General features: G+C 39.2%; 1 long non-coding RNA gene across 7 annotated transcripts in view; it reads left to right on the top strand.

Annotated features, from left to right (window-relative positions):
* The window catches only part of LOC101708199 (uncharacterized), an 89,316-nt gene extending 73,815 nt beyond the window's left edge, over positions 1-15,501 (top strand). For all 7 annotated transcript variants that reach the window (XR_015453065.1, XR_015453066.1, XR_002396735.2 and 4 more), the window contains one exon: positions 11,798-15,501. This is a non-coding gene — a long non-coding RNA (uncharacterized LOC101708199). The remainder of the gene's footprint in view (positions 1-11,797) is intronic.
* Positions 15,502-15,887: the final 386 nt, after the last annotated feature.

Genomic DNA, 15,887 nt, shown 5'->3' with positions numbered 1-15,887 from the left:
AAATTGAGGACAGTGGATTTGTGAATAATTTCTTCCCTAGGTATTCACATAGCAATAATGATGGATAAAGGTACATATTTCTTAGAAATATATCTTCAAGCAACTTCATATCACTAAGTGATTTGAATTTAGAATGTTCAGTTCAGTTTGTCTAAGAGGGAGGTATGCAACAAAATTTTAAAAATATAGCACTTAAAATAGGCTGATTGAGGCGATGCTCTTAAGTGAAATAAATAGGACACACGTGTAAATACCGAATAGTTTCTCTAGTGTGAGAAACTGAAAGTGTAAATAAGGACTAAAAGGTATAATAGATAACATGAAATAGAAAGAAAAAGGGCAAAGGGGAAGGGGAAGGGGGAGGGGGAGGGGAAACGAACAGGAATGGAATTACTATGAGAAAATGAAAAAATGGAAACAGTCTTTCTAAATAGGGAGGGATGGAGGGGTTGAAGGGAGGGCAGGGGAATGGGGAAAAAAATAAGAACCAGAAGAGATTATGTAAAGGTGTAAATTTCCAATGATGAATGTCATTATATTGTATACCTAAAATGCACCAATAAAATTAAATAAAAAAAAAGAAAACAGACTGAAGTGAGTCCTAGGGGATATTGATAAATACTTCTAGTGATACCATTTATGTTTCTTGCAAGAATACTATTTTTGGCTTCTTTTTTCTTTGAAAAAGAAAAAAGAACTAAGTTGTGTTTTGTTGGATTTGATGGTTTAGCTTGTGAAAAATTACATTAAGTTTTGCATATTTGGATTAGTAGAAACTTATTTTGGGGAAATTTTCAGTATCCAGATTACTTGATATTAAAATATTAAAACATTTTACATTTTGTATTTTCACATATGTTTGTGTGTGTTGGGGGGATCAGAAAAGAGCATTGTCCTGGTTTATATTCTTGCTTATTTGAAATGAAGTCATATAAAATGAGAATACCTTGATGTTCATTATTGGCTTTAGCATAGCTTTATTCAACAAAGCATAATGACTGAAAATAGGCCATTTAGACATTTACCATCTGTGTGGGAAAACATGCATTTGGATAAGGAATTTTTATTTTTGAGTGAAATTATTGAACTAAGCACTTGTAGAGGCAGTTTCCCCCTTCCTTCTCCTCAATCCTATCCTTAAGGTCAGCCAGCTGGAGTCTCCTCTTATACTACATGTCAGATCCAAACCGAGAGATACTGATTTAACTTGTCTGTGATGCAGCCCAAGCATCAGAATATCTGTACTTACCCAGTAAATTTATTGTGCAGCTAGTGTTTTGAACTTCTAACCCGAAGTCTTGGTAATTTCATCTTTGTTATCAGAAAAATTCACTGCATATAGCTCTGAATTTAGTGCTCTGCTGAATGGAGGATGCGTGTAATTGACCTAAGCTGTCACTGTTCCTGGAGTTTTGCATGTTATCTCATAGAATTGGATCTTTACAAAAAATCCTATGAAGTATACATTTCCTTCATTCTATAGATGAAACTCAGAGAAAAGACATATCTTTCCTCAAACACAGAGCATGTAATCACAAAGTCAGAATTCCAATCCTGACTATCTGATTCAGTGTTCTAGGCCCCTTCTTACTCTGAAATAAAGCTGAGTAGATACTATATTCGTTACTCCCTAACGTGCCTTCCAAGATAGAGAATAGGTTTTCAGAGAGTATTGTGTTAAGAAACACATAAACAGCAGAGGAAATTCTTAGCCAAGATAGATAATGCAGCAATGATGGGATTCAGAGGCAAACCAAAGCTAAATATAGTAAATAACGGACTTAGGGGAGTAGAAGTCAGGTAGTTGGAGGTAGGTAGTTTTAGCCTATATATATGTATATTTATGGGGTTAAGGCAACTTGCAGGGTATTTCTTTGATTATAGAAAGGATAATTGGAAAATGGGATTTCCAAAATTGTTTAAAAACTGAGAGAGAGGCTTTTGAAATGGCATTGAGAGAAGGAAGGCTAAGTGAAACAATTCTAGAGGAACTGTGGTTTTGGAGAAAGCTCAGAGACGGTTGGGAGGTGAACAGAAGAATTAATAAGGGTCATAAGATGAGGACAAGGTGGACACCAGGTTGGAGAAGCCAAGGGGCACGAGAGTGAGCAGGATCCTCAAACTGAACCAATATACTTCGGTCTGCAAGGTAGAGGGCAGTCTTTGCTTTTCGGTGGATGAGGCAGCGCCCCTGGTGATTGTTTGCCAGTTAGAGGAAATTGATGGGTAGGTGACATTCTGATGATGTGTGATGGAATGACAGGGGTCTCCTAACAGGTCTCTTTCAATATTTCTTGGTTCCCAAATCTCAAAATAAAATATAAACCTCAGAGGAAAAAAGAACAAGTGAGATGGATGAGCGGTGAAGGGAATGAGGATGTGAGACAATAGAGCTCACAGACAATGTGCAATAATTGCAAGACAGGATTTCTCTGATTTTCTGTAAGACTTTATTAGACACTGGTAACATGAAACTTTAAGACTGTGGATTTTTCTCGGATGTTTTTGTTGAAATATGGTTTTATCTCTCCCAGCTGAGAGTGCTTCCAGACACAGCCTTTTCTGCTCTTGTTCCTTACTTCCTGTTAATGTTCCTGAATTGGAGAGGGAATTACAATAAATAGCTGAGGGCTAACTTTCTTCTTCTGGTCTCTCAAACCTGAAGACTGATTTCTACTTTCTTTTTTTTTTTGTATTAAATTCTTTTATTGGTACATTGTAGGTATACAACACAATTACATTTCTCACTGGGAATTGTACCTTTACATAATGCATCTTGGTTCTTATTTTTTCCCCATTCCTAGCCCTCCCTTCATGCCCTCCAACCTTCCCTATTTACAAAGACTTTATTTCCATTTTTTCCATTTCTCATCATTTTTTCTTTCCCTTCTTTCCTTTCCCCTGTCCCTCCCACTACCCCTACCCCTTTGGACCTTTTCTTCCTATTTTACATTTTCGATTATTCATTCTAATCATTGGTACATTTTAGGTATACAATATAATGACATTCATCATTGGAAATTTGCACCTTTACATAGTCTCTCTTGGTTCTTATTTTTCACCCTTGCCCAGCCCTCCCTTCAACCCCTCCATTCCTACCTATTTACAAATATTTTGTTCCTATTTTTCCATTTTCTCATACTAATCCCATTCCCTTCTATCCTTTCCCCTAGCCCTCCCACTTCCTTCCCCTTTGCCCCTTTTCTTCCTATTTCACATTATCTATTATACCTTTTTGTCCTTATTTACACTTTCAATTTCTCACACCAGAGAAACTATTCAGAATTTATTCATGTGTGTCCTATTTATTTCACTTAAGAGTATCGCCTCAATGTGCATCCATTTAGCTATAAATATCTCTAATTTCTCATTTTTTATGGCTGAGTACTACTCCATTTTATAAAAAAACCACATTTTCTTTATCCAGTCTCCAGTTGATGGGCATTTGGGCTGTTTCCAAGTTTTAACTATTACAAACTGTGCTGCTATGAACATGGCTGCACATATATCACTGTGGTATGATTCTTTTAATTCTTTGGAGAAGATCCCCAGCAGTGGAATAGCTGGGTCAAATGGGACTTCCAGTCCTAGTTCTTTGAGGTATCTCCATACTGATTTCCACAGTGGTGGCATCAGTCTACACTCCCACCAGCACTGGAGCAGGGTTCCTCTTTCTCCACAGCCCCACCAGCATTTGTTATTGGTTGATTTCATGACAGCAGCCATTCTTTCTGGAGTGAGGTGGAATCTCAGCATCGTTTTCATTTGCATCTCTCGAATGACCAGTGATGTTGAACATTTTTTCATGTATTTATTTGCTATTTATACTCCTTTGTGTGAGAAATATCTGTTCATTTCAGATGCCCATTTTTGGATTGGGTCTTTAAATTTGGGAGGTCTGATCTTTTTAAGTTCTTTATAGATTTGAGATAGTAGACCTTTGTCTGAGGAAGAGCAGGTGAAGATTTTTTCCCACATTGTGGGTTGTCCCTTCACACTTCTGGTGGTTTCTCTTGCTGTGCAGAAGCTTTTTCATAAGAAGAGATCCCACTTGTTGATTGTTTGTGCTAGTTCATGGACAACTGAGGTTTTGTTCACAAAATCTTTTCCTACACCAATGTCTTCGAGAGTTCTACCTAACCTCTGTTCCAACTGGTTCAGAGTTTCTATTTTAATATTTAGATCTTTAATCCATTTTGATTTTAGTTTAGTGAATGGTGAGAGATATAGGTCTAGTTTTAATCTTTGGCAAGTTGAAGCCCAATTTTTCCAGCACCATTTATTAAAGAGGCCATTTTTCCTCCAGTGAGGGTGTTTGGCTCCTTTACCAAAGATGATATGGCTGAGTATGTCTGGCGTTGTTTCTGCATCTTCTAATCTGTTCCACTGGTCCTCAAGTCTGTTTCTTTGCCAGTACCATGCTGTTTTTATCACAGTAGCTTAGTAGTAGAGTTGCAGGTTGGGGATTGTGATACCCCCTGCCATGTCTCTGTTTCCTAGAATGCTTTTGCTATTCTGGGTCTCTTCTTGTTGCAGATGAATTTTTGGATTGTTTTCTCAAGGTCCATGAAGTATGCTGCTGGGATCTCAATTGGAATTGCATTAAATCTATATAGCAGTTTTGGAAGTATGGCCATTTTCACTATATTAATCCTTCCTATCCAGGAGCAGGGGATGTCTGTCCATTTTCTGATATCATCTTCAGTCTCTCTTTTCAGAGTGTCAGAGAAGAGGTCTTTGATTTCTTTTGTTAGGATGATTCCTAGGTATTTCAGTTTTTGGGATGCTATTGTGAAAGGAATTGTTTGGCCTATTTCTCTCTCAGTGAGTCTGTCATTAGTGTAGAGGAAAGCTATTGATTTTTGTGTGTTAACCTTGTAACCAGCTACTTGACTGAATTTGGTTATTAAGTCTAGAAGACTTTTGGTGGAGTTCTTGGTGTCTTCTATATAGAGTATCCTGTCATCTGCACATAATGACAATTTGATTTCTTCATTACCTATCTTTATTCCTTTTATTTCTTTCTCTTGTCTAATTGCCATGGCTAATGTTTCCAGAACTATATTGAAGAAGAGTGGTGATAGTGGAAATCCTTGTCTTGTTCCTGATTTTAGTGTGAAGGATTTCAGTTTTTGACCATTTAGTATGATATTGGCTGTTGGTTTTTCATAGATGGCTTCTATCAGTTTGAGGTAGAGACCATCTATTCCAATTTTTTGTAGGGTTTTTATCATAACTGCATGTTGGATTTTGTCAAATGCTTTTTCTGCATCTATGGAGATAATCATATGTTTTTTGTCCTTGGCTCTATTCATAGAGTGTATTACATTGATTGATTTTCATATATTGAACCATCCCTGCATCCCTGGGATGAATCCCACTTGATCAGGGTGTATGATCTTCTTGATGATCTTCTGCATTCTGTTTGCCATTATCTTATTAAGGATTTTTGCATCTATGTTCATTAGTGAGATTGGCCTATAGTTCTCTTTTTTGGTTGGGTCTTTCTCTGCTTTGGGGATCAAGGTGATGCTTGCTTCCAGGAATGAATTTGGCAGTACTGCTTCCCTTTCAATTTCATTGAAGAGTTTAAACAGTAGTGGCAGCAGTTCCACTCTAAATGTCTTGTAGAATTCAGCAGTGAAGCCATCAGGGCCCGGGCTTTTCTTAGTTGATAAGTTTTTAATTACATTTTCAATTTCATTGATTGATATTGGGTTGTTCAGAGTTTTTAGGTCTTCTTCGTTTAACTTTGGTAATTCATATGTATCTAGGAATCTGTCCATTTCTTCTGTGTTGTCCATCTTACTGGTGTATAGGTTCTGGTAGTAGGTATTGATGATCCTCCTGATTTCTGCTGGGTCTTTTGTAATTTCACCCTTTTCATTCCTAATTGCATGGATTTGGGCCTTTTCTTTCCTTTTTCTGACAAGGTTGGCTAAACGTTTGTCAATTTTGTTGATTCTTTTGAAGAACCAACTCTTGGCTTCATTGATTTTTTTGTATTGTTCTCTTAGTCTCCATTGCATTGATTTCTGCTCTGATCTTTATAATTTCCTCCCTTTTATGAGCTTTGGGGTTGTCCTGCTCTTCTTTTTCTAGAAGCTTGAGGTTCAGCATCAGGTTGTTTAATTGGGCTTGTTCTGTTTTCCTAACATGCGTATTCACTGCTATGAATTTCCCTTGTAAGATTGCTTTCATTGTGTCCCATAGATTCCAATATGTTGTATTGTCATTGTCATTTAATTGAAGGAACTGTCTGATTTCTTCTTTAATTTCTTCTGTGACCCATTGGTTATTCAGAAGTGTGTTGTTCAATTTCCATGTGTTTATGAAATTTTTTGAGTTTCTTTTGCTATGGATCTCCAATTTCATCTCACTATGGTCTTATAATATACAGGGGCTAACTTCAATTCCTTTGCACTTCCTTAAACATGTTCTATGTGTGAGTATGTGGTCTCTTTTGGAGAATGACCCATGTGCAGCTGAGAAGAAAGTGTATTCTGATTTTGTGGGTTGGAAGACTCTGTAAACATCTGTTAAGGTCATTTGTTCAAGAGTTTGATTGAGTTCTAGTATTTCATTACTTATTTTTAGTCTAGTTGATCTATCTATTTGTGACAGTGGGGTGTTGAGGTCCCCCACTACAACTGTATTAGTGCATATATGACTTTTCATGTCCGTTAGTATTTGTTTTATATAGTTGGGTGCACTAGTGTTTGGTGCATAGATATTTGTGATTGTCATCTCTTCCTCTTGGATTCTTCTCTTTACAAGGATGTAGAGTCCTTCTTTGTCTCTCTTAATCAGTGTTGGTTTGAAATCTACTTGATCTGCACAGAGGATAGCTACTCCTGCTTTTTTCAGGTTCCCGTCATATCGAGTATTGTTTTCCACCCTTTAACTTTGAGTCTATGAGTTTCCTTTTGAATGAAGTGTGTTTCTTGTATGCAGTATATTGTTGGATTTTGCTTCTTAACCCATTCTGCCAGTCTATTTCTTTTGATTGGTGAATTGAGACCATTAATGTTGATGGTTATAACTGAAATATATTGATTTGTCATTGCCATGACTTTTTCTTTTTGTTGGGTTCTCCCCCTTTACATTTAATTTCTTGTCATGCTAGATGGGTTCATTCTGCTTTGCTTCCTGGGGTTGTGATCCTCAATGTCTGTTCCTAGGATATTGTGTAAAATTCTTTGGAGTGATGGTTTGGTATTCATGAAGTTTCTAAGGTGCTCTTTGTCATGAAAGAATCTTATTTCCCCATCAATTTTGAAAGATAGTTTTGCAGGGTACATCAATCTGGGTTGGAGGCTGTTTTCTTTTAGGGCTTGGTATATGTCACTCCAAGCTCTTCTTGCCTTGATGGTTTGTGTTGAGAAGTCTGCTGTGATTCTGATGGGCTTTCCTTTGTATGTGATTTGTTTCTTTTCTCTGTTTGTATAACTTTGTTCTTCTGTTGTGTTTCTGGAATCTTAACAATTATATGCCTATGTGTAGATTTTTTTTGATCAAGGCTTTTTGGAGTCCTATATGCTTCACTTATCTGTATGTCAAGCTCTTTTCCCCTGCTTGGGAAGTTTCCTGCCATTATTTCTGTGAAGAGATTTTTTGATGTCATCTCCACTCTCTCCTGTTTCTTCATTGCACCCAATCAATCTTATGTTATTCTTCTTTGCATCATCTAGCAGCTACTGGATTGATTTCTCATGTTCCCTTATAATTTTGAAGCAATTTTTCTTTTCCTGGTCACTAATTGCAATCTTATCTTCTATATCTGAAATTCTGTCCTCACAATGGCTCATTCTGCTGTGTAGACTTTCAATTCAGTTTTTCATATCCTGGAAATCTATTTGCATCTGTTTTATGGATTCCATTTGTTTCCTATGTTGGGATTCCATCATGTTCCTCAGCTCCTCTCTAGATTTATTAATCATGTCTTGCACTAGAGGCACAATTTCTCCTGTTATGTGAGAAATTATTTCTGATTTCATTTTTTCCAGATCCCCTTTTGTTGCCAGTTCAGTGGGTCCAGGTTTTTGAGTATCAGAGTGTTCCATCTCATTTCCCTTTGGGGTTGCTGTAGGTGATCTGGAAGTCTGGTTTTGAGACTTATTCATGTGTTTTCTCATTTTGTCTGGGACAGGGGGCTGTTAGCGCCTGCATGTATTACCTCCTCTGAGCTGGGAGAGGTGGGACAGGGGCCTGGAGCAGCGGTAGGGATGGTGACGCAAAAACCCTTTCCTATGGGCTGGGTGCAGCGGGAGGGATGGTGGCCGGGAACACCCTTCTTCTGGACCAGGAGCAGTGGGATGGCAGCTCAGAAGCCCCTTCCTCTGGGCCGGGAGCAGCAGGGCAGAAAGTGGCCCAAAAGCCCTTTCCTCTGGGCTGGGAGCAGCAGGAGGGATGGTGACTGGGAAGCCCCTTCCTCTGGACCAGGAGCAGTGGAATGGCAGCTGAGAAGCCCCTACCTCTGGGCCAGGAGCAGCGGAACTCAGTACCTTGGTCTGATGGTCTTGTGTCCTCTGCCTCTTTGTAGTGTGGAACCAGGTGGCTGCCTGTCTGCAGAGGGGTGATTTGGCATCTTCTGCACGACTGGGGACCTCGGTAGGGCGTGGGCAGACCTGCCTGTCTGCAGTGGGGTGATTTGGGGTCTTCCACATGACTCAGGACCTCGGTAGGGTGTGCATAGACCTGCCTGTCTCCAGCAGGCTGATTCACCGTGTTCCATACGCCTCCTGGAGGCTTATCTTCTTAACTTGGCCATCCTCAAGTTCATAGAAGTTTCAGTCTATAATTGGCTGCCTCTGAGGCAGAGTGGCAGAGCAGCAACAGTTCATGGTGGACAGATGGTAGTAAAACAACAAGGGATAATGAAGTATCATGTAGGAGAACTGTTGGTTAAGCAGGAGAGGTGATTATTGATAACAGAAGTAAGCTGTAGAAAAAATAATAAAGAAAATATTAGAACACATGGATACACATTCTGTGCATTTAAGAAGGGGCAGAAAACAACTGAATTCTTGACACATGGACACTGCAGCATATGCTCTTCATATACCATATACTATATCAATTCCATGACCAATGTATGGGATAGATCGTACAGACCAAATCTTTTACCTTGTGTTACACAAAGAATATGGAACAGGGTCAGTGTTCCTTGCACTCATTCAACAAATGTTTATTAATCACCTCCAGATCCTGTTCTAGTTACTGGGCATAAGGAGATAAAAAAGAAAAGGAGGAGGAGGAGGGAGAGGGGGAGAAAGGTCACTATTCAGTGAATTTAATTTTAGTTGGAATACCTAGGCATATAAAAGTAGACAGAACCAAGAAGACATTTTCAATTGGAGACAGAAGTTGTAAGTATGATTATGGTATGATAGCAAGTACCTGGCATGGGTAGCTTCTTTAGACAGGGTAGTCATGGAAGTTCTCTCAAAGGTGACAGTAGCTGAGAAACCAGTTATTCAAAGAAGGACATTCTAGGGAATGAGAAAACTAAATGCCACTGGTCAGGACCAAGAGAAGCAAGAGCTGCTATGGAATAATTTTCAACAAGTGGTGATGTGACTTATTACAATATTTAGAATGGTGCTTTGGCTGCTATGTGAAGAACAGATTGCACAGGACAAACATGATGGTTAAGGTAGATTGTCAACCTGATTGGCTTAGAAGCTGGCCATCAGATTAATAAAGTACACTGTATCTCTGTGTGTGTTTAGGTGGGTCATGGAGGCATAACCTTTGTGTACGTATCTTGTCTCCTCCCCTTTTTCTCTGGTCCTGTTTCCTCACTCTGTTTCCCAGTCACCAAGAGTTGAGCAGCTTTGATCTGCTAGGCCCCTTGGCTATCATGTTTCTGCCTTTGAACCAGTGGCTATGGACTGAATCCCTGAAACCATGAGTCAAATTTAGCCTCTGTGCCTTTAAGATCTGAGTGTTTTATATTGTGTTCCAGAAAAATACAGCTGACTAATACATCAAGAAACAGGGATATTGATCTAGATTCAGTTGGTTTTGTCAGGTGAGAATGGACAGGTTTTTATAACCAGTGGAACAGGCATTCAGGATGTATTTTGAAAGCAGTACTGACAGAGCTTGCTAGCAGTTATGCAGGAGAGGGGTAATATTAATAAAAGAATGAATTATGAGTGTTTTTTATTTATTTCAGTGATTAGGATATTATAGTGCTATATTCTGGGATGGTGCAGGCTAAGAAAGAATGAGTTCGGAGTATGGAGCAAATTAAGAGTTCTTTTTTGGAAATAAATTTGAGATGCCTGTGAGATATCCAAGTAGCAATGTAGTACCGTGGTAGAAATCCTCATCTCTGGAGAGAGGTTGTCAGGCATCTAGTGCAGCCTCTACTATTTGTGGCTGAGTAACCACGACCAGTCAGTTATGCCCTCTATAGAATAAATATAATAAAAGAGTATTTTTCAGAGTCATGATGATCAAATTATAATACATATAACAAATAATTGTGCTTAACTTTTCCTCATCTATATATCTGCACACATATGAGGTGATAAAAATAAGACAAATATTTAACTTAAAAATTATTGCCGTAAAGGATACAAACCTATGAATCTCCTTCAAAATATTCCCCCTTGATTCCAACACACTTATCCTATAGTTTTTGCCACTTTCTTAAGCAGTTCTGGAAATTCACTTTTGTGAGTGTGTTTATGAGGTGTGATAAAAAAAAATACAGTGACTGCTGCCGTCGAGTGCCATCCAGCAGAAAGACAGGCTCCCAGGAACATTAGTGTGTCCTCATTTACCTTATTCACCAGTTCTAGCACCATGTGACTTCTTGCTCTTCCCCAAAGTCAAAATAACCATGAAAGGTAAATATTATTGAATCAGGATATCAAGGCAGCAATGACAGAAATGTTGATGTCTACTAATATACATATATATATATAATTAATATCCATATAATATATATCCAGAAGTTGAACCTAGGACTGGGTGAAACTTATGTGTGACGCTCAAGAAAAGGATAAAGCCAGTTGAATTTTAGCACTAATGAGACTTGGTCTGTTTTTTTTTTTTTTAATCAGTGAGTTCCCTGATGGTTTTCTGCCTCCCAACCATGCTGTAGCCAGGGTCGACCCCAACTCACCAAACACTGAAGGGCATGTCATTTCCTGTCCCAAAGCCTATAGAGTCTCACTGTTAACTACAATGTGAAGGGTCTCTGCTTGTATCCCCCAAAATTCTTGCATTGGAGACTGGTTCCCCACTTCAACAGTATCAAGAAGTGGAATTGCTAAGAGGTATTTAGGTCATGAGGGTAGAGATTAATGTTGTTATGACAAGAATGGTTAGTTACTGGGTGAGTGTGTTCTTCACAGAAGTAAATTTGACCCTCTCCTGCCTCCTGACCCCTTTTCTACCTTCCATCTCTGTTTTCTATCATCCATCATGGGATAATATGTGAAAGCTCTCACCAAATGCTGGCACCAAGCTCATGGATTTTCTAGCTTCATAAGCCAAATAAATTTCTATTCACGACAAATAGCCAGATTCAGGTATTCTGTTACAGCAACAGAAAATGGATTAAGACAATGATTATGATCTTAACCTAAGTACAACATTTGGCCTTTTCTTCTCTGTTGCTTTCATTTGAATAAGTTAGTTTTTTCATTACAGTATTAACTTTTAATAGCCTCATAGTTATTTATTAATTTATTTTATGGATGCCTATTATGTGTCAGCATTGAGCCAAGATCTAGGACAATTAAATGAGATTAATCTTATATATTTTGGTTCTGCCTTTCAGATGTTCCTGACAAAGACGTATCTAAAGCACATCCTGTAATACAACATATGGGAACAGAAGTACAATAAAGATAGAAGATAAGCACCAAGAGGGAGTGGCTGAGGGATAAGAAAAATGGAGTGGTCACTTGCAAAATGAAGGCAGAAGTTGGAGTTGAGGGGGAGCAAGGAGAAAGATTTTTCTATAAGAGCCACCCCACACAGTGGCAGGGAGCATGATCTTGATGGCATATTTGAGGAATTATGCATTCCGTCTCCTTTTTTCACACTAAACTTTCACCTGGCCTTGTGATCCCATTATTTTCGCTGGCATTGCTCTAGTCCCAGGGTGATCCAAGGCCTTGTAAGTTCATAGAGTGCTATTACAATTGACAGTATGGATTCCGGAGTTGAGCTAGGATGAGCTCTGGACTCGGCCTCACCAATTGATATCTACCCAACTTTAGGAGAGTTGTTTGTTCTCTATGAGTTTTGGTTTCCTCATCTGTAAGATAATGATAATGAAAGAGCCTAATATATGTATGTGTGTATATATTAATTGGCTTTGTGTGTAAATGTGTTTCCTTTGTGTCACTTTTGAAACACATACTGACTTTTTTTTTTTAATTGTTTGTGAGTGCTGAATTAGCCCATTATTTATTTATTCAATAGGTTCAATTATTGGAGTGGGGCTTTATAGATGACACAATGGCTGCAACATAAGCAATGAATATTGGGGACACCTACTTTCCTCCTTTCTTCACTCAGACCTCTGAAAAATGTTGTATCTTAAGTAGATTGGTCTCTTACAGTGAGTTACAGGGAGCACATTTTTATAACATTTCTGGCTTCCACTTTGAAGTCCCCTGAATCCCCATTTTGTGGACCTCCCAGTGGTAATGGTGGACTCTAAGAGCTGAGGGGCTCAGTCCTGTAGCCACAAAACCTGTATCAGAATAGAACTGCTCCAGAGAGAGGCTTAGTGCAGCCTTGACTTCAAGATCAAGAATTGTCTGCTTGAGAAGCAAATGGCTCCACATGGAGTTCTAGGAATTGTACTGACTCCTTTCAATAAAACAGAAGTGTGTGTGTGTGTGTGTGTGTGTGTGTGTGTGTGTGTGTGTGTTAAGATCTGGCCAGCTTCTTTTCAGAAAAGACAAGAAATACCATAGTTTGGTTCTCAATAAAAATAACAAAACGTATATTAATGTATGACTTTGGGCTTAAAAATTAAGTATTTCTTAAAGACTTACTTGGTGCCTGGCAGCATAGCCTGCTCCTGACAGACCTTACGACCACAAGAAGAGATAGATGTGCCAGATGAGTACATATTACATAGCCAAACATCATTCATGGAGGAGAGCCCTAAAAACAACTTTATTTTTGTCCCCACTTTCCATTTTGAATCTGTTCAATGAGGAAACTTTTTCTCTACCGTTGGGTAAAAACTAGAGTCTTACATGACTTTTTCACTTACTTTGAGGTTATGAAAGTCCAATGACCACATTAAGAAAAAATAAAACAGCCTCTATTTGTAAGTTAAGGTGCCCGGTCCAAATCCACATTTCAATATTCATTCAGAGATACGTCCTCACCTTCTCTAATCTGCCCTCCCTAGCTCTTCCTTAGGCAACTTCTCCTTCACTTTCTGACTTCATTTCAGGCCACTCTGAAGTTTTAGAAGGAAATGAGAGGAATAAGAAAGTTCTCTCCTGGTTGCTACTATTGTAAGCTGTGCGCCCAGACTACCTCAGGTTCCTTAGGTTTGGGTTTTGTGCAAACTTCTGTGTCCAGTTGCAGAAGCACATGAGACTTCCCAGTGATTTACAAATGCCTTCTCACTAGGCTTGGGGTTAATAGAAAGCCTCCACTCTCATCATCAAGAAAGGAGGCTGGAGGCTATGAAACAGCTGTCACCAAAATATTCCTCTACAATTCCAACTCTCTCGCTCTTTCACATTCTTTTTGTGGGAAAGTTTGTTAACTTAGGAAACCTATTGTTAGTACTTCTTTTGAAACATTGCACCTGGCTCTTCATGTTGGCATTTCATAGGTACTGAGCTTTGGTGCATCACTTTTGACTTCCATTGTCTTGCTACATGTGGTATGTAGGTAAAGACTGTAAGAATTTATGCCCTTTTGTGTATGTGGTTGGGACTCCAAAAGAAGAATGAAATGGGGCACTTTATGCAGTCTCTGCATATAAATGGCAGTCCTAGGGGAGGTTTTTAAAAGAGGAGAATGCTGTTGCAGGACTAAAGGATGGAAATATTGAGATTCTCATAGTAGACAGAAAAGACTATGCAATTAAGTGGGGGGGGAGTGATATAAGTGTCTCAGTTACTTTCTTGACACCAGGGCAAACCAACAATCACAATTTAAGGGAGGAGCAATTTATTTTTGGTCACACTTTTTAAAGGGTTCAGTCCACAGCTGGCTTGTTCCAAGGCAAGGAAGGCATGAGGGAAGGGTGTGGCAGAAGAAAGCTGCTCCATCATAACAGCCAGGAGAGAAGAGGGAAAAGGAGCTGGAGAGAGAGAGAGAGAGAGAGAGAGAGAGAGAGAGAGAGAGAGAGAGAGAGAGAGAGGCCTTCCAGATCATGTCCTAACAGCATACTCAGCTACTGAACTCAGCAGTAGATGACTCCACTGATGAGTATAGTACCCCCATGATTCGATCATCTTCCACAAGCTCTACCTCTGGACACATGAGGCTTGAGGGGGCATTCCAGATTACACCATAACAATCAATAAAGTGTCAAGAAGAGCTAAAGCTAATGGATGAGATTGAGAAGAAAGAATGGGGCTTCATATGGTTGGCAGGACTCCAAGATGAGTTCAGTAGCTTATGCCCTTGTATAATGTGGTCTCCCTGAAGATTGCCAGGACCTGTTCTATGATGGACTGTCACTTTTGGGATTGTATTATATGCAAAGGTGAAGGGAGTTTTGCATATGTAATTCGAGTCACTAATCAGTTGACTTGCAGTTAATAAAAAACCGTATTGTTCTGGGTAGGACTGGCCTTAGAAGTTGTATCTTTAGAAGAAAGAGTCTTGTCTGTTGGCCTGGAAGAAAGCATGCAGCCACTTTGTGGATGGACATTCCAATGGGAACGGTCGACTCTAGGAGCTGAGGGTCTCAGTCTTGCAGCCACGAGATAAAAAATTCCAGCCACACTGAATGAGCTTGAAAGACAATCCAAATCACCAGATAAAACCACAGCCTTGGCTGACCCCTGGATCTCAGGCTTTGGTGTTCCTGAGCACAGGGCCCAGTCAGGGATTTCCGGGGGTCTAGACTCACAGAAACTGAGGTAATAAATGGTGTTCTTTCAAGATGCTAAACTCATGGTAGTTTGTTATGTAGTTATAGAAAATGAATGCACCCCCCCATCAGACTGCTTCATGTTGGATCATGTTAATATGAACACAAGAGCTAGCAAGCTAATTAGATGGGATTTAGGCCACCAGATTTGGTGGAGGTTATAGTGTTTAAGGCAGAAAGTCAACTTTATTGGCTTTGAGATCTGCTCAAGGTATTGCTGGAATATACTTGTGGGTATGTCTATGTGAGTCATGAAGGCATGGTTTGTGGGTCTGTATATAGTTCCTTGCCACTTTCTCTCTGGCACTGTTCACCTGCTCTGCTTTTTGGTTGCTAGGAACTAAACATCTTTGCTCTGCCACACCCTCCCAGTTGACCATGGACTGAATGTCTTTGAAACAGTGAGCCAAATCTTCATCTAAGTTGTAAATGTTAGACATTGTGTTCCAGCACCTGGAAAGTTAATACAGAAATGTAGTATTCAATATAGACCTAAATATGTTGGGTTAAAAAGCAGTCTGGTTTGCTCATGCTTCATATTGCATATAGATTGGCTGGGGTTGTTTCTCTGCATTATTTCACCATACAACCCATGCTCATGGTGCTTCCTCTGCAGTTTTGCTGAAAGTATTGCAGAAGACAAGTAAAAGAATATAATGAATTGCATAGAGACATCTATGGCTTCTACCTGAAAGTGACACACTTTATTTTCACTCACACATCATTGGCCAAAAAAATTACAGGGATACATCTAAGTTTAAAGGTCAAAAGAATGAATCAGGCATAT

The sequence above is a fragment of the Heterocephalus glaber genome, unplaced genomic scaffold (assembly GCF_053883595.1).
Source record: "Heterocephalus glaber isolate CG9 unplaced genomic scaffold, H.glaber_assembly_v1.0 deba00001457, whole genome shotgun sequence".
NCBI lineage: Eukaryota > Metazoa > Chordata > Mammalia > Rodentia > Bathyergidae > Heterocephalus > Heterocephalus glaber.
This window is presented reverse-complemented; position numbering and strand designations above follow the sequence as displayed.